This window comes from Pongo abelii, chromosome 6 (assembly GCF_028885655.2).
Source record: "Pongo abelii isolate AG06213 chromosome 6, NHGRI_mPonAbe1-v2.0_pri, whole genome shotgun sequence".
Lineage (NCBI taxonomy): Eukaryota > Metazoa > Chordata > Mammalia > Primates > Hominidae > Pongo > Pongo abelii.
The window spans coordinates 27,234,524-27,256,983 of record NC_071991.2 but is presented as its reverse complement, the minus strand read 5'-3'; the positions used below and the strand labels follow the sequence as shown (position 1 = coordinate 27,256,983).

At 43.5% G+C, this 22,460-nt stretch overlaps 2 long non-coding RNA genes across 3 annotated transcripts; one reads left to right on the top strand and one right to left on the bottom strand.

Moving 5' to 3' along the window:
- Nucleotides 1-5,865: 5,865 nt before the first annotated feature.
- LOC129060643 (uncharacterized) lies at nucleotides 5,866-11,648 on the bottom strand. 2 transcript variants are annotated; one of them, XR_008527491.1, is made up of 5 exons: nucleotides 11,425-11,648; nucleotides 10,072-10,213; nucleotides 9,594-9,715; nucleotides 8,491-8,803; nucleotides 5,866-6,087 (listed from the first exon to the last, which is right to left on the bottom strand). It is a non-coding gene; the product is annotated as an uncharacterized LOC129060643 (long non-coding RNA). The 2 variants fall into 2 exon arrangements; XR_008527492.1 differs by lacking the exon at nucleotides 8,491-8,803.
- Nucleotides 10,442-20,338, top strand: LOC129060644 (uncharacterized). Its single transcript, XR_008527493.1, has 4 exons — nucleotides 10,442-10,707; nucleotides 12,499-12,694; nucleotides 14,454-14,515; nucleotides 19,632-20,338. It is a non-coding gene; the product is annotated as an uncharacterized LOC129060644 (long non-coding RNA).
- Nucleotides 20,339-22,460: the final 2,122 nt, after the last annotated feature.

The window sequence follows — 22,460 nt, the reverse complement described above, 5'->3', positions numbered from 1 at the left end:
ATCTCTAGTAATCTCTTTTTTGCCAGTGTTTTTTTGTTTGTTTGTTTGTTTTGAGATGGAGTCTTGCTCTGTTGCCCAGGCTGGAGTGCAGTGGCATGATCTCAGCTCACTACAACCTCCACCTCCTGGGTCCAAGCGATTCTCCTGCCTCAGCCTGCCAAGTAGCTGGGACTACAGGCACGTGCCACCACACGAGGCTAATTTTTGTATTTTTAGTGGAGATGGGGTTTCACCACATTGGCCGGGCTGGTCTTGAACTCCTGACCTCAGGTGATCCACCTGCCTTGGCGCCACAAAGTGCTGGGATTATAGGTGTGAGCCACCACACCTGGCCCTCCAGTGGTTTTAAACTGCAAAAAAGTTGAAGAATTTTGTTCTCATAGGTGAAATTTATATTCTTTTTTACCTTACTTACATTTTTAAGAAATTTTTGTGGGTAGTTTGCATACACACTTATGGCATATATGAGGTATTTTAACACAGGCATACATTATCACAGCAGGGTATACGAAGTATTCATTACCTCGAGCATGTATTTATACTTTGTATTACAAACATTCCCATTATATAGTTTTAGTCATTTCAATATGTGCAATTGAATTATTAACCACAGGGCCAATTTATGATCATAAAAATTATATGAGTATAATTAATATCCATACATTTCTGAGTCTTGATTAAATATTTTTTAAAATTTGTTTTATATATTTTTTTGTACATGTGGCCTCTCTACTGACAAACAAAAACAGGCTTTTAGTTTTTATTTACATAGAGTTACATATACAAATGTATTACTCTAAAGATGTACCAGCCGGGTGCAGTGGCTTATGCCTGTAATCTCAGCACTTTGGGAGGCCGAAGTCGGCAGATAATTTGAGGTCAGGAGTTCAAGACCAGCCTGGCCAAATGGTGAAACCCCGTCTCTACTAAAAATACAAAAAATTAGCTGGGTGTGGTGATGCATTCCTGTATTCCCAGCTACTAGGGAAGCTGAGGCAGGAGAATTGCTTGAACTTGGGAAGCAGAGGTTGCAGTGAGCCAAGGTGGCATCACTGCACTCCAGCCTGGGTGACAGAGCGAGACACCATTAAAAAAAAAAAAAAAAAGATGTAACAAGTATAAAAAAGTTATATAGCAAGCGAGTGTGTTTGTGTGTGACTTTGTATGCATTTTCAGAACAGAGGAACAATATTGAAACAAAAAAGTTTATTTTAACTTGGGTAATTAACAAGAAACCTGGAAACCTTAGAGATTCTCAAAATAAATCTATATTCTGTGCCTTATATTGAATTGGTTACTGTAAAATCTTATCCTACCCAAATCTTATCTCAAACTGTAATCCCCATGTGTCAAGGGAGGGACTTGGTGGGAGGTGATTGGAACATGGAGGTAATTTTCCCCCATGATGTTCTCATGATAGTGAGTTCTGAAAGATCTAATGGTTTTATAAGTGGTGGTTTTTCCTGCTTTCCCTTCTGCTGCCTAGTGAAGAAGGTACTTGCTTCTCCTTTGCCTTCCACCGTAATTGTAGGTTTCCTGAGACCTCCCCAGCCATGCAGAATTGTGAGTAAATTAAACCTCCTTTCCGAATAAATTACTCATTCTCTGGTAGTGTCTTTATAGTAGTGTGAAAACAGACTAATACAGAAAATTAATACTGGGAGTTTGGGGCACTGCTATAAAGATAATTGAAAATGTGGAAGTGACTTTGGAAATGGGTAATAGGCAGAGGTTGAAACAGTTTAGAGAGCTCAGAAAAACACAGAAAGATGTGGGAACGTTTGGAACTTCCTGGAGACTTGTTGAATGCTTTTGACCAAAATGCTAATAGTGATATGGATGATAAAGTCCAGGCTGAGGTGGTCTCAGATGGAGATGAGAAACTTATGTTAAAATGGAAGCAGAACATAAAAGTTTGGGAAATTTGAAGCCTGACCATGAGGTAGAAAATAAAACCCCATTTTTTGAAAAGAAATTGAAGCCGCTGCAGAAATTTGCAGCAGTAAAGAGGAGCTGAATGTTAATAGACAAAACCATGGGGAAAATGTCTTCAGATCATGTCAAAGATCTGAGGCAGGTCCTTCCATCACAGGCCAGGAGCCCTAGGAGGCAACAATAGTTTCATGGTCAAGGCCCAGGGCCCCACTGCTCTATGAAGTCTTGGGACTGGGTGTCCTGCATCCCAGCTGCTCCAGATCCAGCTGTGGCTAAAAGGGGCCAAGGTACAGCTTGGGTTATTTCTTCAGAAAGTGCAATCCTCAAGCCTTGGTGGCTTCCATGTGGTATTGGGCATGTGAGTGAACATAAGACAAGAGTTGAGCTCTGGGAACCTCTGCCTAGATTTCAGAAGATGTATAAAAATGCCTGGATGTTCAGGCAGAAGTCTTCTACAGGGGCAGAGCCCTCATGGAGAACCTGTAATAGGGCAACGCAGAAGGGAAATGTGGGGTTGGAGCCCTCATGCAGAGTCCCCACTGAAGCTGCCAACTGGAGTTGTGAGAAGGCCACTATACTCCAGACCCCAGAATGACAGATCCTCCATGAGCTTGCACTGTGCACCTGGAAAAGCCACAGGCACCCAATTCCAGTCCATGAAGGAGTTACCCAAGGCCATGAGGGCCCACCCCTTGCATCAGCATGGCCCAGAAGTGGGACATGAAGTCAAATGACATCATCTCAGAGCTTTAAGATTTATTTACTGCCCCACTGGAATTCAAGCTTGCATGGGGCCTGTACCTCCTTGGTTCTGGCCAATTTCCCCTGTTTGAAAGAGTTTATCTAATTCCTGTACCCCCATTGTATCTTGGAAGTTACTAACTTGCTTTTGATTTACAAGCTCATAGGTAGCAGGGACTTTTCTCAGATTGGACTTTGGAATTAGACTTTTGGGTTAATGCTAAAATGAGTTAAGACTGTGGGAGACTGTTGGGAAAGCATGTTTGGTTTTGAAATATAAAAAGGGCATGAGATTTGGAAGGGGCCGGGGCAGAATGATACTCATGCTGTTCTCGTGATAGTGAGTGAGTTCTCATGAGATCGGATGGTTTTATAAGTAGTCATTTTTCCTGCTCTCCTTCACCTAGTGAAAAATATACCTGCTTCTCCTTCAACTTCTGCCATTATTGTAAGGTTCTTGAGGCCTCCTCAGTCATGCTGATCTGTGAGTCAAATTAACCTCTTCCCTTTTTAATTTACCTAGTCTTGGGTGTGTCCTTATAGCAGTGTGAGAATGGACTAATAGACACAGTAACTTAATAACAAAAGTATTATTGTCCTCAATTTACAAAGAAAGAAACAGAGCCAGAGAGAGAAATAACTTGCTCACAATAGCAGAGCCAGTATTAAAACACAAGCAACTTTGACTCCAGAGATAATGCTCTTGAATACAATAAAAAACCCTTTCAAACAGAAAAGTTACCTTTAACATCCATTCTTAAAAATTTAACAAAAATGAAAATGGATACATTTGTATTGTTATATATGTATATATGTGAATGTATATTATAAATAAGAAATACTTCATATAAGCCAGAGAAAGATAAATAATTATTTTAATGAATAAAATTGAAAAGCAGATGAATTAAATATTATTTGCAGATAATATATGTGTTTACTTAGACAACAAAGGCAACTGAAAGGCTATTTTAGAAATCTATTCAGGTGGAGAGGCAGAATTCTCAGATGACCCTCAGGTTCCCACTTCAGTGAACACCTGCTGTGTATTCTTTTCTCCTGAGTGTGAGAAAATGTGTGTGACTGTGGCGGGACATTATTCATGTAATTAGGTTACAAAGGTATTGGCTTCCTGTTTATCATAAGAGAGATTATCTTTATTACACTAAACTTAATTAGACATGTTTTTAAGAAAAAGAGCACATCATAGAAAAACACCCCTGCTTCCCTGAAATTAATCAAACTTCTAGGTAAGCCAGGTTGTAAGCTGCTTATGGTGGCCACATGGCAAGGGATATATTTGTATATTGTCTCTATTTTTGCCTTCAACATGTTACTTTCAGAAGGAAGAATAGGAGGATCTCATGGCAGAGGAAAAAGAAGAGATCTCATTTATACAAGAAATAATCACCCCTCATCTGGGACAGCTTAAGAAAAACAGAGACCAGAACATGACCACATCAATGGGAAACAAAGGCAACTTGGTTGAAAGGGCTCACTGGCATTAGGAAGGAATGTTTACACCGCCGAAGTAAATGATCAGCCTCTGGGATACCAATAGTCTACCAACAGTCTACCAACAAGGCGAATTCATTCTTATTCTGATTAAATTAGCATTTCTGCTCCATTCTGTTAACTCAGTTTTACATTCATGACAAAAATACCATGCAAACCACTGAGTGCCCTCGTAGAATTGAACTTATCCTGAAAAAGCATACCCAATTATTTAATATCAACATTGGAAAATGTTAAAAAAATAATGAATTTATTAATAATAATAATCTGACTTTCTAATCTTAGAGAATTGTACTATTCTGTAATACAATATTAAACTTTGAACACCTTAACATGAATATTTCTTGAATGCATAAATTGTTATGTAGGTAGTTTCTCTTTTAGATTAATGCAATAAGACTAAAAATTAGAGAAAACATTTGAAATGAAATAAAAGTCATCAGAACCACATCTTTCAATGGTTTGGCATAATTACCATGCTCTTTGAAATGGTCAAGAAGCAAAGACAAAGTTTTGGCTTTGCCCAATTATTAAGTCCTTGACCTTTTGAAATCTAATATCCTGGCTAAAAAAAGTAGGAGGGACTATTTTTAAGGTGGCTGCCTAGAGTGTGCAATTCAATATGAGAAGAATTTTGATAGGCAAGAAAATGCATACCACATACACACATTACTCTTCTCTGATTTGCTTTAACATTGAAAGATTGGAAATTGCAAATCTAGTCTCTCAATTTAGGGTAAATTAACAAAAGATTCATGTTTCAGCTGAGCAAGTTATTATATGAAAGTTATAGGTAACAGATGTCATTGGTTGCAAAAAACAAAATAGTATGACTACATTCAGTAACTGTCTAGCCATGCAAATGATAGACCAATTAGATTAAGATCCTAACAGGTGCTTGTAGAAAGCATTTATGTGCAATGTTGTGACCCTCCCCCAAACATCTTTTTCTGTCTCCTTACAGAGATACCAATTTTTCCTGAATGTCTCAGGGTGAATACTGGGAACTGAGATGCTCAGTGTTTGGAGTTGATTACTGGAAACATAGTTAACACATTTCTTCTATATTATAAAGGAATTTTATGAATCTTACTGTGCCTCAGAAAGGCTTTTAGTAAAAGATTGCTCATGTGTAACACTCTATTTGGATTCATGAAAATTTTCAATATTCCATTTAAGCCAGAGACACTGAAATGTCAACCAAATTTCATAAAACATATTTGAATGAGATGATATTAGCTAAGAATTTTATTTCATCAGTAAATTTAGAGGTAAATGAGAAATGTGTGTACTTTGGGCCAAATCACAGTGTTTGCCACATGGGAACAATTCAGACACGTGCTCTTCATCATTACTCTTAAAGTAGCACTAGCAAAACACCCATTTTCTGGCATCAGCTGGCCTGTTTTTCACTGATGTGAAGTGCAGAAGGCATTGAAACAGTGAAGAAGGGTGATATACATGGAATAATTATATGAAGTACAATTGTGAATAAAAAGTAGCATTTGATGTTGTACAACTATAGATAAGCTGACTAGTATGAGATAAAAATATTTTTACTTCTATTGACAGAATAACTTCATTCATAATATTACTATTTCAAATAATTTTTTTGCTTTTTATCCAATATTACCTGAGCTCCATAGGAATCAACAAAATGAATCTTTATTTTACCAGAAGAATTTTATTCATGCATATGCTTAATTTGTTGAAAATATGTTAGCCTTCCATGAAAGATTTATACTTTTATTGTGTCATCTTTTGCTGAGAAGTGGCTGTCCTGCCAGAAAACTGCTATTCTCAATTGTCCTCACACTGACTCTGCTCAACATAGTGACTGGAAGTGATGTGTGCATAAAAGGCAAATGTGTCTTCTTTGCATCTTTTTTCATCTATTGGCTGAAGAGAGAATGCAGATAGAAAATTAAAAAAAAAATCTAATCTCCGAATAATCACAAAAAAAGTTCTCTTAACCAGAAATAAGCCAAAGGGGATGGTGATGTAAGCAGAAAATGTATTATTTTGCTAAGCCTTTGAAATTGTAGGGTTTATTAGTATGACAATCTGCGTTGCTTTAGCAAACATATTAGTCTTTCAGTTTTAATTCTTCTGAATATGATTCAATTTCCTGATGAATCTGAACTGAGAGGAGAATAACTTATTTGTTAAAATTAAAAATGTGAGGAAAAATGTTGATTCTCATAGATAGGCCTAGGGCCATGGGTAAGGTCCTGGGTCTTCTACTTGTATGAAAATCACAGAGAATTATGACACCCGTGCATATTGAATAAACCCCATGGGTGGTACAGAGAGTCTCATACAGGGCCCAGAACACAGGTGAGATTGAGAGTCTTGTATGAACACACAGCCAAAAGTAGAAATTGTCACATGTCCATATGTACACAGCTCACAACTGAGGTCCTGAATCTCACACCCAGGGGCAGTTGAGAGCTGGAATTCAGACTCTCATATATGGATTCAGTCCACAGGTGAAGTGGGAACTCTCCAACCAGGATTCAGCACACCATTGATGTTGTGACTCCTCTACTGGAACACAGCTTGGAGAAGGGATTGGGGCTCTCATGGCGGGATGCAATCCACTGTTGAGATTGTGACTCATGTACTTGGGCCTAAGTCTCAGGAGTTGTTGACTCTTACATCTGGAGTGGGAAAATGTGTGGAATTGGGAGTCTCATTCCTGGGCCTTCCTGCAGGTGTCATTGTGACATGCACTTCTACCTAGAATCTTCATAATTTGATAGTCCTTCTGGGCACAGCACACAGATACCTTGTGACTTATATCTGGGCCAAGCACCTAGGTGATGTGACTATTTTGCCTGGCCACTTCTCTTAAAGGAATTGTAATTGTAATATATCTCTTTACTGAGCACCTAGGTGACATAAATCTTCTCCCCTTCCTGGACCCTGCCCACAAGTCAGGTTATGACATATCTAGCATTAAGTCTAGCACTTAATGATGTGACTGTCCTATCTTGTTTGTGCCCTGCCCTGAAGAAGCACTGTGACATTACTGGCCTAAGTAAAAAGGTAATTCAGGTCTTCTGCCTGGGACATGTGCATGCGGGGGATTGTGAAATATCTCTTGGCTTATCATCATGATGATGTGATTCTCCTCTCTTGTCTGGAACCTTTTTCCAGTTGGGATCACAACATATTGCTGGGCCCAGAACTGGGTGATGTTATTCTTCTCCCAGGGCCCAGCCTACAAATGGCATTGTGGCATCTCTCTGGGCCCATTGGCTAGGTGATGTGACTCTGCTTTTCTACCTGGACACTTTCCACAAAAGGAATTGTGACATATAGCTGGAACCAGCTCCCTGGTCATGGAACTGTCCTGTATTGGCCCTGTGCAAAGGGTGCATTGTGATATCTCACTTGGCCAAGCAGCTAGGTGATATGACTCTCCTGAATGGGCCCTGCTCTCAGAGAGGATTTTCACCCATCGCTGGGCCAATCATATAGGTGATGTGTCTCTCCTCTGTTGCCTGGACCCTGCCCAAAGTAAGAATTGTGACGTATCACTTACCCAGCACCCAGGTGATAAGACTCTCATGTCTGGCTCCTGCCCACAGGTGAAACTGTGACATATACATGATCACAGCTCACTGGTGAGATGTTGACTCTCATACCTGGATCCAGCTAAGAGAACAGATTTTGACTCTGATATCTAGGCTTAGGGCAACAGGCAAGGTCCTGGGTCTGGATAAAGCCCTCAAGTGATACAATGTCATAACAGGACCAAGAACAAAGGTGACATTGTGACTCTCATATGCACATCCAGCTGATAGAATTGTCACCCTCACACATAGACAGTGCTTACTGGTGAGGTCCTAAGTCTGACACACAAATGCAATCCAGACTTGGAATTGTGACCGTCATATGTAGATGCAGCCCCAGGTGAGATAGTGACTCATTTTGAACTCAGCTCAGGCACAGCAATGAAACTCATACCTGGACCCAGTCAATAGCAGAAATTCACAATCCTGGACATTTTCCAGCAAAAGGTGTAAGAGTCAACACATCTTGTGGGTTGAGTTTTCTATTTTGAGATGTAAGAGTCAACATATATTTTGTGGCTAGTTCCAGGTATGAGTCATCACAATGCTCACAATGAACTGAGTCCAAACATAGGTAACAATCACACCTGTGAGCACTAACCAGGTAAGAGGGTCATATCACCTGGGAGCTGGGCCAGGAATATGTACCCATTGTTCTCAGCCTAGCTACAAAAGTCAAAATCTCTCTATTGTCTTGGTCCAGCTATGAGAGTTATTACCTTACCTGTGTTTTGGGCCCAGATATACATCACCATTTGAAGTCTGGGCAGGAAACAGGAAGAAAAATCGCATCATCTAGGTGTCCCCTGTGGGAGAGGTCCAGGTAGGAGAGTAACATCTTCTTGGTGCTGAGCCAAGTGAAATGTTCCAATGCCCTCTGTGGGCCGGGCCCAGGCAGAAGAGTAGAGTCACATCACCTAGAGGCTGAGTTCAGCAACATGTAAAAATATCCCCTTAGGGCAGGGCTCATGCAGGAGTGTCACATCATCCGGGTGTTTGGTCCAGGCATATGTCACAATCCCTCCTGAAGGCAGCACCTGGGCACAAAAGGAGAATTACACCACCTAAGGGATGGGCCCAGAGATGTCACAGTGCCTCTGTGGGCAGCGCCCAGGCAAGAGAGTCACATCACATGGATACAGGGCCCAGGGATATTTACAATCCCCACTGGGGCAGGGCCCAGGGAAAACGACATGAGCCACACCACCAGGTGCTGGGCCCAGTGATATATTACAATCCCCTCTGAGGACAGCACCAAGGCAAGAGTTACATCACCTAGGTGCCTGTGCCAGGTATATGTCACAATTCTACTTGTGGTATTAACCCAGGCTAAAGAGGCAAATTGCTCAGGTGCTAGGAAAAGGTATATGTCAAAATCACATCTGTGGGTGTGAACCAGAAAACATGTTACATCACTTGGTGCTGAAGCAGGGATATGAAAAAAGCAGGGATATTTCTGTTGGCAGGGCCTAGGCAGCATAATAATATTTCTTGGATGCTGGGCCCAGTGATATGTCACAATTACTTTTGTGGGCCGGGCCCAGGTAAAATAAAAAGGAGGGTCATGTGGCCTAAGGACTGGGCCCAGGGATATGTCACAATTCTCCTCGTGGGGAGGGCCCAGTCAGGAAAGTCACAGCACTTGGGCGCTGAACTTAGAAATATGTCACACCAGGCACGGGGGCTCACACCTGTAATCCCAGCACTTTGGGAGGCTGAAGATGGCGGATAATTGAGGTCAGGAGTTCAAGACCAGCCTGGACAACATGGTGAAACCCCGTCTCTACTAAAAATACAAAAAAATTAGCTGGGCGTGGTGGTGCATACCTGTAGTCCCAGCTACTTGGGAGGCTGAGGCAGGAGAATCACTTGAACCTGGGAGACGGAGGTTGCAGTGAGCTGAGATTGCATCATTGCATTCCAGCCTGGGCAACAGAGCAAGACTCCATCTAGGAAAATAAAAAGGAAATATATCACAATGTCCTTTGTTGACAAATCCCAGACAAGAGAGTCACATCACCTAATAGTTGGGGCCAGTGATATATTACAATTATCCATGTGGGCAGGGCCCAGGAAGAAAAATGATAGTCACATCACCCATTGATATGTCACAAGTCTTGCTGTGGGCCGGCCCCATGTAGAAGAAGAGAATCACACCTCTTAGGTGCTGGGTGCAGTGTAATGTCACTATCTTTCTGAGAGCAGGGCCCAGGCACATGAGTCACACCTATTAGGCTCTTGGCCCAGGCATATGGCACAATTTTATTTGTGAACTGGACCCAGTCTGCAGAGTCAAATCACTCACATGTTGGACAAAGGTATATGTGACAATAACACTGTGGAAAGGTCCAGTGACAAGTTTCACCATCCTGCACATATCTTGACTCCAGGTAAAAGATTCATCATTGTGCTTGTAATTTGGTCCCAGGTATATGGCACAATACAACCTGTGGGGAGGGAGAGGCCAGAAAAGACACATCACTTGGGTGCTGGTCCAGAGACATGTCACAATCCCCCTTGTAGGCAGGACCCTGGCAGAAGAGTCACATCACCTGGCTGCTGGGCCCAGTGATATATCAAAATCCGTCCTCTAGACAGAGCTTAGGCAGGAAAGGAGACTCACTTCACCTAAGTAATTAGCCTAGACAGGTGTCACAGTGGTCCCCATGGGCACAGCCAAGGCAAGAGAGTGACATCACCTTGGCGCTGGGCTCAGCAATGAGTCACAATCTCTCCAGTGGGCAGGAACCAGGCAAGAGAGGGGAATCCCATCATCTAGGTGCTGGGCTGAGTGATAGGTCCCAACGCTTCCTGTAGGAAGCACTCAGTCAGGAGAGTCACATTACGTGGGTGCAGTACCCAGCTAAATGTCACAGTGCACTCTAAGCACAGAGCCAAGGCAGTAGAATGAAGTCACATCATCTATGTAATGAACCCAGAGGTAAGTCACGATGCTCTTTGTAGGCAGGGACCAGGCAGGGGAGTCACAGCACCTGGGTGGCTGCTGGTCACACTGAAATGTAAAAATGCCCTTGGCAGGCAGGGCCCAGGAAGGAGTTTCACATTACTTAGGTGGGTGGTCAGGTATATGTCACAATTTTATCTGTGAGCTGGGCCTAGGAAAGAGTCAGATCACTCAGGTTCTGGGCAAAGGTATATTTCCCAATCACACACTTGGGAATGTATAGAAATGAGTTTCACAGTTTCACACAAGTCCTGGCTTCGTGTATGAGAGGCAACCCCTCCTGTGAGTGGGGTTCAGGTAAAGGAGTTACAGTCTCAACAATGCACAAATCCATGCACAACAGCCCCCATCTCACTTGCAGATTGTATTCCGATAGGGAACTCACAGCCTCACAGGTCTGCTGAGTCATAGTTCGAGAGTCACCAAACCACCTGGAAACCAGATCCACATATGAGAGTAACAAATCCAACTTGCAACTGTTTTTACGTGTGAGATTAAGTGCCTCACTTGTAGGCTCTGTTTATGTGTAAGAAAGAAGAGCCTGTCGGCTGGGTCTGCATACAAGAGTCACAATCTCAGCTGTTAGCTAGGCCCTGTTAGAAACTCTCTGTATCATTCTAGGGCTTCCTATGATAGTCCTGAGTGTTGTAATGTTCTGTGAACTTTATACATGTAAGAGACCCAGGACATTACCTGTGGCCTAAGCCTGGCTACAGAAATCAAGATATCTCCCACTGGCTGTGTCCAGGTAAGAGAGTCATTCTTGTGCCTCTGAGCTGGAACCAGGTATATGCCACAATTTTACATTTGGGCAGGAACAAGGCAGGAGAGTCACATCACCTGGGTGCTAGACCCAGTGATATGTCATAATGCCCACTGCACGCAGGGCACAGGCAGGAGAGTCACATCATCTGAGTTCTTGGTTGAGCAATATGTCACAATCCCTTCTGTAAGTAGAACCCAGGCTGCAAGAAGAGTTACATTACCTAGGTGCTGAGCCTGGCAATATGTCACAATGCTCCCTGCTAGCGGGGCCCAGGAAAGAGCACAGAGTCATACCACATACCTGATTGGCCCAGAAATTTGTCATAATCTTCACTGGGACAGGACACAGGAAGAAAAGGAGAGTCACATTACCTAGGTTATGGGCCTAGTGATAAGTCACAGTCCCTACCTACTGAGACCAGGGTCCTGAAATGAGAGAAAAGCCATACCACTTCTGTGATGTCCCCAGAGATAGGTCACAATGACCACTTTGGGCTTGCCCACACAGGAGATGAGACTCACATCATCTAGGTAATAAATCCAAAGTCACATCACAATTTCCCCTGAAGGCATGGAAAATTTCCCAGAGTCATGTCACAATTTCCCCTGAAGACAGGAGAGTAATACCACCTAGGTTCTTGGCCCAGCAATATGTCACAATCCCTTCTAAGTGCACAAGCAGTGAAGAAGAGTCACATAACTTAGGTACTGGGCCCAGCAATATGTCACAATTCTCAATGGAGGCCAAGACAAGGCAAGAAAGTAGAGTCACATCACATAGGTGATAAGTCCAAAGATATGTCACAATGCACCCTGTGGAAAGGCCCAGGCTGGAGAGTTACATCACCTAGGTACTTGATCCAGGTATATGTCACAGTCCCAACTGTTGGCTGGGCCCAAGTGAATTAGTAAAATAAATTAGGTGCTGTGTGAAAGTATGCGCCACAATCACACCTGTGGGAAGGACCAGGAATAAATTTCACAGTTCTACATATTTCCCAGCTTTAGGTCTGACAGTCAACACCTCTGGTGAGTTGCATCCAGATACATGAGACACAGTCTTAACATTGGACAGGATCCGTCCATGAGAGCTTCATCTCCACCTGCAAACAGAGAGTCCACATAAGATAGGCACAGCCTCACCAGGGTGCTGAATCTTGGTCTCAGAGTCACTATCCTACCTGTTGACCACATGCATGTATGTGAGTCAAACTTTAAACTTTTCATTGCCTCTGGGTGTGAGATTCAGAATCTCAACAGTGAGCTGTGTCTATATGGGAGAGTGACCATCCTTACTGTTGGCTGGGTATGCATATGAGATTCACAATTTTCTCTATATTTCTGGCTCTGTTATGACACTCTCTGTACCATCTGAGATCTTCACATAATATGCTCGAGAGTGGAATTCTGCTCTGTGAACTTTGTTCGTATGGCTCTAAGATCTTACCTGTTACCCTAAGCCCAGGTAGAAGTTAACACATTTTCTATTGCCTGGGTCCAGGTATGAGAGTTATCACCATGTTTGTGAGCTGGGTCCAGAAATGAGTCACAATCTTACTTGTGGTCAGATCTGCATATGACAGTCAGAATTCCAACTGTGAACCCTGTCCACAAGGCAAAGTCAGGACCTCACTAGTGGGATCTGTCCATGTGTGTGGGTGACAATTCTGTCAGCTGGCTGTGCGTATGAGAATAAGTCTCAACTTTGTATTGGGCTGTGTTGACACCCTCTGTACCACCATAGGGCATTATGCTGTATGCATGAGTGTTGTGATTTTTGTGACCTTTGTGCAAGTAGAAAAACCCAGAACCATCCCCATTTCCTAAGCCTAACAATGAGAGTCAACATCTCTTCTACTAGCTTGGTCCAAGTATAAGAGACAACACTGTGCCTGTGAGTTAGTCAAGAAATGACTTCCCATTTGACCTGTGGCCAAATCCACATATGACAGTCACGATTCCAACTGTGGTCTGCATCCATATGTGAGATTTATAACCTCACCAGTGGGTTGTGTCTAGGTTTAAGAATGATAATACCATTGTTGGCTGGATGTGCCTATGAGAGTCACAATCTCACCTGCTTGTTGGACTGTGTTATGACACAGCTCATACCACCCAAAGGCTTTATAAAATATTTGTGTCATAATCTCCTGTGACATTTTATAAGAAAACCCAGAAATTCACCCACCTCGGCTGGGTGTGGTGGCTCAGAGCTGAGGAAGGTGGATCGCCTGAGGTCAGGAGTTCAAGACCAGCCTGGATAATATGGTGAAACCCTGTCTCTACTAAAAATACAAAAAATTAGCCAGGCGTGGTGGCGGATGCCTGTAGTCCCAGCTACTCTGGAGGCTGAGGCAGGAGAATTGCTTGAACCTGGGAGGCAGTGGTTGCAGTGAGCCACAGTCATGCCATTGCACTCCAGCCTGGGCAACAAGAGCAAGACTCTGTCTCAAAAAAAAAAAAAAAAAGTGTTTTTACCATTTAGTAGGAGGGAAAAAGTTTTATTTTCATCAATATTTGCATTGTATTTTAACGTACAGCAGGAACTTGTAAAAGAAAACCCAGAAAAATAACTAGGATAAGGCTGGGCACGCTGGCTCATGCCTGTAACCCCAGCATTTTGGGGGACTGAGATGGGTGAATCACCTGAGGTCAGGAGTTCGAGACCAGCCTGGCCAACATAATGAAATCCTGTCTCTACTAAAAATACAAAAAATTGGCTGGGCATGGTGGCAGGTGCCTGTAATCCCAGCTACCTGGGAGGCTGAGACAGGAGAATCTCTTGAACCTGGGAGGCAGAGGTTGCAGTGAGCCAAGATCTCGGCATTGCATTGCATTCCAGCCTTGGCAACAAGAGCAAGACTGCATCCACCTCCAAAAAAAAAAAAAAAAAAAAGGATATAAAAATCACACCTGCAAAAAGTAAATGGATTAACTTTACATAATATACTTTTCAGATGAGGACTGGCCAGCTCCACCAGTGCTCGAGCACACTCAAAAAAACTAACAATTATCAAGGGTAAGTATCAAGGGAACCAGCCCCCAATATTTCAATGTAGGTTCTTCTCTATTTTCCCTAAGTGAGGGCTGGTCTGAGAAATAAAGAGAAAGAGTACAAAAGAGAGAAATTTTACAGCTGGGCCTCCAGGGGTGATATCACATGTCAGCAGGTTCTGTGATGCCCCCTGAACCACAAAACCAGCAAGTTTTTATTAGGGATTTCAAAAGGGGAGGGGGGTACAAACAGGGAGTAAATCACAAAGATCACATGCTTCAAGGGGCAATAAAAGATTACAAGGGCAGAAGGGCAGAGCGAGATCACAAGGCCAGGGTGAAATTAGAATTACCAATGAGGTTCCATGTCCCACTGGGCATGCATTGTCTTGATAAACATCTTAACAGGAAGCAGGGTTCCAGAGCAGACAACCAGTCTGACTAGAATCTGCCAGGCTGGAATTTCCTAATCCTAGCAAGCCTGAGGGCACTGCAGGAGACCAGGGCATATTTCATCCCTTATCTTCAACCATATAAGACAGACACTCCCAGAGCGGCCATTTTAGAGACCTCCCCCCTGGGAATGCATTCTTTTCCCAGGGCTATTCCTTGCTGGCAAAAGAATTCAGCAATATTTCTCCTATTCACTTTCTGCAAGAAGAGAAATATGACTCTGTTCTGCCTGGTCCTGCAGGCAGTCAGACCTTATGGTTATCTCTCTTCTTCCTTGAAAATTGCTGTTATCCTGTTATTTTTCAAGGTGCCCAGATTTCATACTGTTCAAACACACGTTTTACAAACAATTTGTACAGATAACACAATCATCACAGCGTCCTGAGGCGGCATGCATCCTCAGCTTACGAAGATGATGGGATTAAGAGATTAAAGACGGGCATAGGAAATTATAAGAGTATTGATTGGGGAAGTGATAAATGTCCATAAAATATTCATAATTTATGTTCAGAGATTGCGGTAAAGACAGGCATAAGAAATTATAAAAGTATTAATTAGAGGAACTAATAAATGTCCATGAAATCTTCACAATTTATGTTCTTCTGCTACGGCTTCAGCAGTTCCCTCCGTTCAGGGTCCCTGACTTCCCGCAACAGGTAAGAAATAGAAAAGGGAAGGCCCCACTCCAGCTAGTTTTCTCCCTCACCATGAGGCTATTTTTTGCCAGTTTTGTATCAACAAGTAAAAAATGGAGTCAGAATGAGATTTGTACTTTTGGGGACTCTGGCAGTGAGAAACAAAGTAGAATATTAGATAGGCTTAGATATCCTAGAGGAAGATTTCTAGGTTACAATTTGAAATGCACCAAAAACTTGTTTGGTGTTAATGAAATGACTCAACCACTCTGGGTGTCAGTTTCCTCACCTGTAAAATGGGGATCCATGCCTACTTCATCAAGTTGTTGCCAGAGTTAAATTCACTATCTTTTTTTTTCTTCTTTCAGACAGAGTCTCGCTCTGTCGCCCAGGCTGGAGTGAAGTGGCACAGGCATGGGCCATCATGCCCAGCCTAAATTCACTAGTATTTAAAAGTGGCTGTTACTGCAAGTGTCCACATTACTAATAAAATAGTATCAGATGCCAGGCACGGTGGCTCATGCCTTTAATCCTAGCACTTCGGGAGGCTGAAATGGGTGGATCACCTGAGGTCAAGAGTTTGAGACCAGCCTGGCCAAAATGGGGAAACCCCATTTCTACCAAAAATACAAAAATTATCCGGGCATGGTGGTGGTGGGCACCTGTAGTCCTAGCTACTCTGGGAGGCTGAGGCAGGAGTATCACTTGAACCTGGGAGGCAGAGGTTGCAGTGAGCCGAGATCCTGCCACTGTACTCCAGTCTGGGCAACAGAGCAAGACTTTATCCCCAAAAAAAAAAGTTATCAGACTTTGAAATACACAAAAGAAATAATAATGAGACCAAAGACAAGATTCCCTGCTTCCTAAACAGTCCACCAATACCCAAATGAGAAGACTGACAAGTAAGTTGAATTCTTCATAGCTCCACTGGAAAGAATGAGCATAGGGGCTCCAGCAAGATAAGCACATGGCCAGTGTCCAGTGACTAGTCTGGTGAGGTTAGAATCCCTAAAGACCCTGTGAAATACAGTTACACAACAGGCTAACAGGAAAGAAGTGGAACAAACCAGGCAAGCCGGCAGATACTACCAGGAGTGGGTGAGCAGAGGAGAGTCAGAGCCACAAAATCTAACCAGAAGACACCAAATTGCAAGGAGCTTCTGCTCTATGCATAGCAGCTGTGGCTGCATCAGGACCAATTTTCTCAGATAGCTGCCATGAGACAGCACACACTAAACATCAGTGCTTCTAAACACAGGTCCGAAGACTCTCCTCTCCATTAATCCTCATTTTAAAATGATGGATAGGCTTACATTACAACATTCCCTTTTGACACTTGTGGGCAAGGGTAATCAGACACCATTACCTAAAGAGGGAACAGGGACTAGGGTGAGAATACTGAGGGACTGGGGAGGGATGCATGCACTTTACCACACAGACTGTCCCTAGAGGCCCTACTGTTAAAAAGAGCAGAGCCTGCCGGGGGTGGTGGCTCACGCCTGTAATCCCAGCACTTTGGGAGGCTGAGGCGGGTGGATCATCTGAGGTCAGGAGTTTGAGACCAGCCTGGCCAACATGGTGAAACCCTGTCTCTACTAAATATATAAAAATTAGCCAGGTGTGGTGGTGGGCACCTGTAATCCCAGCTACTCGGGAGGCTAAGGCAGGAGAATCACTTGAACCCAGGAGACAGAGGTTGCAGAAAGCCAAGATTGCACCACTGCATTCCAGCCTGGACGACAAAGCGAGACTCCATCTCAAAAACCAAACAAACAGACAGGGCAAAGCCCTAGTATTCTGCTGTCGTCTCCCTATACTTCCTCATCTTGCCACTTGCATAGGTGACCCATGGTTTCTCTTCCTTTCTTTACAAAGGCACCGATGAACCCAGGTGTAATTAATCCTGAAGTGGTAAATTCTTCATAAGCTTCACAAGTACAGTAATAGAGTTCAATGGTCACAATCATGTTTTCCCTTTTTTGATAGTGTACCACATTCAGAAATCACAAATGAGAAACTATTGGAAGTGTGACATGAATGAACTATTACTTTCATGTAGATTAACACCCAGATTTTTACAGATTAGATATAAAAACAAGAAAGCTGGTACCAAATTTGTGAAAGTAACTTTCTTCCTTCCTTTTTTTTTTTCTTCCTCTGTCGCCCAGGCTGGAGTGCAGTGGTGCAATCTCTGCTCACTGCAACCTCTGCCTCCCAGGTTCAAGCAACTCTTCTGCCTCAGCCTCCTATGTAGCTGAGATTACGGGCACATGCCACCATGCCCAGCTCATTTTTGTATTTATAGTAGAGACAGGATTTCACCATGTTGGCCAAGCTGGTCTCGAACTCCCGGCCTCAGGTGATCCACCCACCTTGGCCTCCCGAAGTGCTGGGATTACAGGCCTGAGCCACTGCATTCAGCTGAAAGTATCTGTTTCTGAGGACATAGGATTTTAGGGACATCAATTATTAAGAGGCTACATGGAAGCAGAAGTGCTCCTGGATGTTTCCACTGTCTAGACAAAAAATTTCAACACATCAGTCCCAGCAAGTTTAGTTACATCCCTGAGTGCTGTAGGTGATGAGCTTTCCATCCAAAGCAGAGATGTTAAACCTCACAGGTTTCAAATGACCTTCAAGTGATCCACACCTTGAAAGTTGCTCCCACAAAGCTGGAGCACCATCTGTTCCAGAGAGAGCTGGTCACCATCCATGTCTTTCAGAGCTAGCCAGTCAGGTCTCAGGTGAGATGAGGCCCATGGTTACACGTGTAAAATATCAAAACAATCATCATCTTTAGGTTGATTTTTGGAGGCCTAGATCCATAAATGGGTAGGTGAAAATGGCCCACCAGACACATGCCTGGAAATATTGGGGCTTTCTCCTCTGCTTTTAGCAGATCCCAGTAAGCCAATAATTACTGTCCCTAATGTCTCAACTTCCACTTCCACGAAAAAGGGGTCAGTGAGGTTGACATTTTCACCAAACCACAGCCCAAAGTTGAAAGTTGAAGTTGTATACGGGCGGGCTAGGCAGCAAATTTCTCCCAAATGCTGCTGAACTGGCGCTCTGCCTGGAGTAAGCAGAGGCCAGTGGCACAATGTACAATGTCTCAGACAGACATCAGGCCAGTTTCCGCAGTACTTTAGGAAAGCAGGCGGCTCCCTGGGCTGGAGGCCGCGCGATGTCATGGGAAGACCAGCGGGTAAGGATAAAGAGAGGAAACCGAGCTGCTCAGTCGGAGGTGGGACCTGCCAGATTTGGGCAAAAGCGAGGTGTACTTAGAAGAGTCACACTTTTCTCACTGTCCAGCCCAGATTTATCCCTCATATCCCTCTCCAAACTCACTCCCCATGGAAAGGAGGCAGCAGGGGGTGAGCGGGCAGCACTGCTTTGCCAGGTCCACACCACCCTGCCCCTCCCACTGAGCCCGGTGCCTGCTGGAATTGTAGTCCTGCAGCCAGGCGACCAAAGAGCCGGGAGTCGTTGAGAGACTACAACGCCCGTATGCCCGGCGAGGTGCGCAGCGCCCTGCCTCTCTTTCTGAGGGCTGTGCCCCAACCCGGAGCCCGGAGCATGCTGGGATTGTAGTCCTGCAGTCCTGCAAACAAGGGGCTGGGAGCGGTTAAGAGACTACCACTCCCAGGCCAGGCGCGGTGGCTCACGCCTGTAATCCCAGCACTTTGGGGGGCCGAGGCGGGCGGATCATGAGGTTAAGAGATCGAGACCATCGTGGCTAACACGGTGAAACCCCGTCTCTACTAAAAATACAAAAAAAATTAGCCTGGCGTGGTGGCGGGCGCCTGTAGTCCCAGCTACTCGGGAGACTGAGCCAGGACAATGGCGTGAACCCGGGAGGCGGAGCTTGCAGTAAGCCGAGATCGCGCCACTGCACTCCAGCCTGGGCGACAGAGCTAGACTCCGTCTCAAAAAAAAAAAAAAAAAAAAAGAGACTACCACTCCCAGCATGGCGAGCGAGGCGCGCACCGCCGCGTCCCCAAGGCTTCGCCCGCCCCCAGCCCTGCGAAATAATACTGTCGCTTTGTCACTAAGGGGCTAGGAGCGGTTAAGAGAGTACAGCTCCCAGGATGTACGGTGATGGCACCCGTTTCAACTCTGCCCCTCTGCGCGTCTAGAGCGGTTCCCCTTTGCGGAGGAGGTCCTGGCTGTTCCGAAATCTCGCCTGCCTGCGGGGAGCAAGCATGGCCTGGGCAGCAGATCTCAACCTGTGATTGTGACATCATCGCCCCTACCTGAAATGCCGGCTTCTTGTGCGGAAGTTTGATTTTTCACAAATCTGCAAGGGGCAAGGAGCCTCTCACAGCCTGCTCAGGGTTACGTAGTTAGGTTTACCCTCCCGCAACTCAGCTCAGCGCACATCTTTCCTTTCCCTCATCCCTGCCTACGCCGCTTCTGACATGCATAGTGCAGCTTCTCCGTAAAGGTGGAGCTAATGGCCCGTGGGCCTAGCAGTTGTTAGGCCTTTTGGGAGCCCACGATGGGAGCTCCCTGGTAAGCGAAACCGTCAATTCACTGCCTAAAATGACAATACCCCATCTCCGGTATCTTTGCACTTGTCTCTTCAAAGCCACCTTTTCCTTTTTCTGTGTCTGGATTGTCACAAATCCTCCTCTGCACCCCAAGAACACCCCATTGGATTTCCGGGCTGGCTGCTTGGCCTACACACCTGGGTCAGGCCTCTCGCAGGGATGCTCCTGCCACCGTAATAAAGAGGAGAAAATGTCACAGGGGAAAGGCCTGACTCCTTCGTACAGTCAGGAAACTCAGCCTCACAGAGAAAGGACCCCTTTAAGCCATTTTGGGAGCCACATCCACCACTTTTGTGACTCCCACATAGGTTGGTTCCCAGGAATCAGGTGTCTTAGTGTTAACACGGGCCAATAGGACAAAACAGAACCCTTGGTCCTTCCCAAAACATTAGGAAAGTTTGTGTACTGAGGTAATGTACAATGTCTTTTTGCCCTGAATAGGGCTCCCTTAGAAACTCTTTTAATAATCATTTTAAAATATCTCTCTGGAACCACTTTTAGTAATTTGCTGAAGGAACATCACAGTAATATCTTAATTCTTCCCATGTTTTTCTTTTAGTTTTTCAGATTAACTCTAAGTAATTCATACTGTACATTTCTGAAATTGAAGTACACACAGCTTTAATTCTGCACAGGAAGGATGCAGCAGGAGATAATATCCTGGGCACATCTTTCTGGAGAATCATTTTTACTACAAGACTTGTAAGAAACAAATTTATTTCCAAAGTAAGAAATTAAAACTCTAAAACAAGGCTAGAAAGTCATCTGCCTTTAATAACCCTTAGTCATCTATGCCTGATATGTGAGACTTTCTCCAAGATAAAAACTCTCAAAGATAACCTATTTTCCATCATTATAAATAGTAAATAGAAATCATAGAAAGTCAATTGAAAGCCCTGTCTTGCCAGTTTCTTAAATCACAATATGGCCTATGGCCTTGGTATGGTTTTACTTGGATTTTCTTTCTGGAATTTGTTGACTTTGCTTGGATATAAAAATTAGGGGTTTTGGCCTGTAATCCCAGTACTTTGGGAGGCCGAGGTGGGCGAATCACGAGGTCAGGAGATCGAGACCATCCTGGCTAACACGATGAAACCTCATCTCTACTAAAAATATAAAAAATTAGCCAGGTGTGGTGGCGGGCACCTGTAGTCCCAGCTACTCAGGAGACTAGGCAGGAGAATGGTGTCAACCCAGGAGGCAGAGCTTGCAGTGAGCTGAGGTCGCACCACTGCACTCCAGCCTGGGCGACAGAGTGAGACTCCATCTCAAAAAAAAAAAAAAAAAAAAAAAAAAAAAAAAAAAAATTGGGGGTTTTGACCAATAGTTTTCAGCTATTAGTTGTTACTTTTGTACCACATTTATTGGTAAGACTCTGTTCATTTTCTTCAAACTTTTTTTACTGTTTTTTTCAGATTGAATAATTTCTATTGTTCTGTCTTTTTCTAATCTATGAATCAACCTAAAAGTACTATTTTAAAATTTCATTATCTTTCTATTTGGTTCTTCTTAATAATGTGCATTTCTCTGCTGAGATTCCACATTTTTTCATTCATTATGAGAATGTTTTTTCTTCACCCCATGAGTATAGTTTTAATGGCTGCTCTCAAATACTTGACTGCTGATAACAACATCTTGGACGTTTTGGGGATAGCTTCTAATGCCTATGTTTTATCTTGTGTATGGATAACATTTTTGTGTTTCTTCTCATGTCTCTTAAATTTTAAAATTGTATTTTGAAAACTATAAATAATACTTATAGAGACTCTGCATTCTGTTGTATTCCTTTGAAGAGTGTTGTTATTTTTCGAAGAGGGAGTTAATTTGGCTGGATTCAAATTCAGATACCCTTCTCCCTTTCAGTGGGCACAGCTAAAATTCTCATTCAGTTCTTATCCGTACATATATCCTATGTATGATATATAGATGTGTGTTTCTATATGACAATATATGACATTGTATCCAGATTTTACCATTGTTATTTGTAAGAGTATTGTTCAACAAGCTACTCCACCATTACTGAAAGCCAAAACCTCAATTTTATATTCTTTTTGGATTTTACATAAATGGCATTATATAGTATGTATATTTTTACATCTACTTTCTTTTGTACATCACATTTGTAATATTCATCAGTCCTGCTGCAGATATGTAAACACTGAGATTACAGGCATGAGCCAACATGCTCAGCCTATAATATTTTAGGAGGCTAAGGTAGGAGGATCACTTGTGGCTGGGAATTTTAGACCAGTCTGGACAATATAGTGAGACCCTCTCTCTACAAAAAAATTAAAAATTAGCCAGGCATGGTGGCATGTGCCTGTCATTCCAG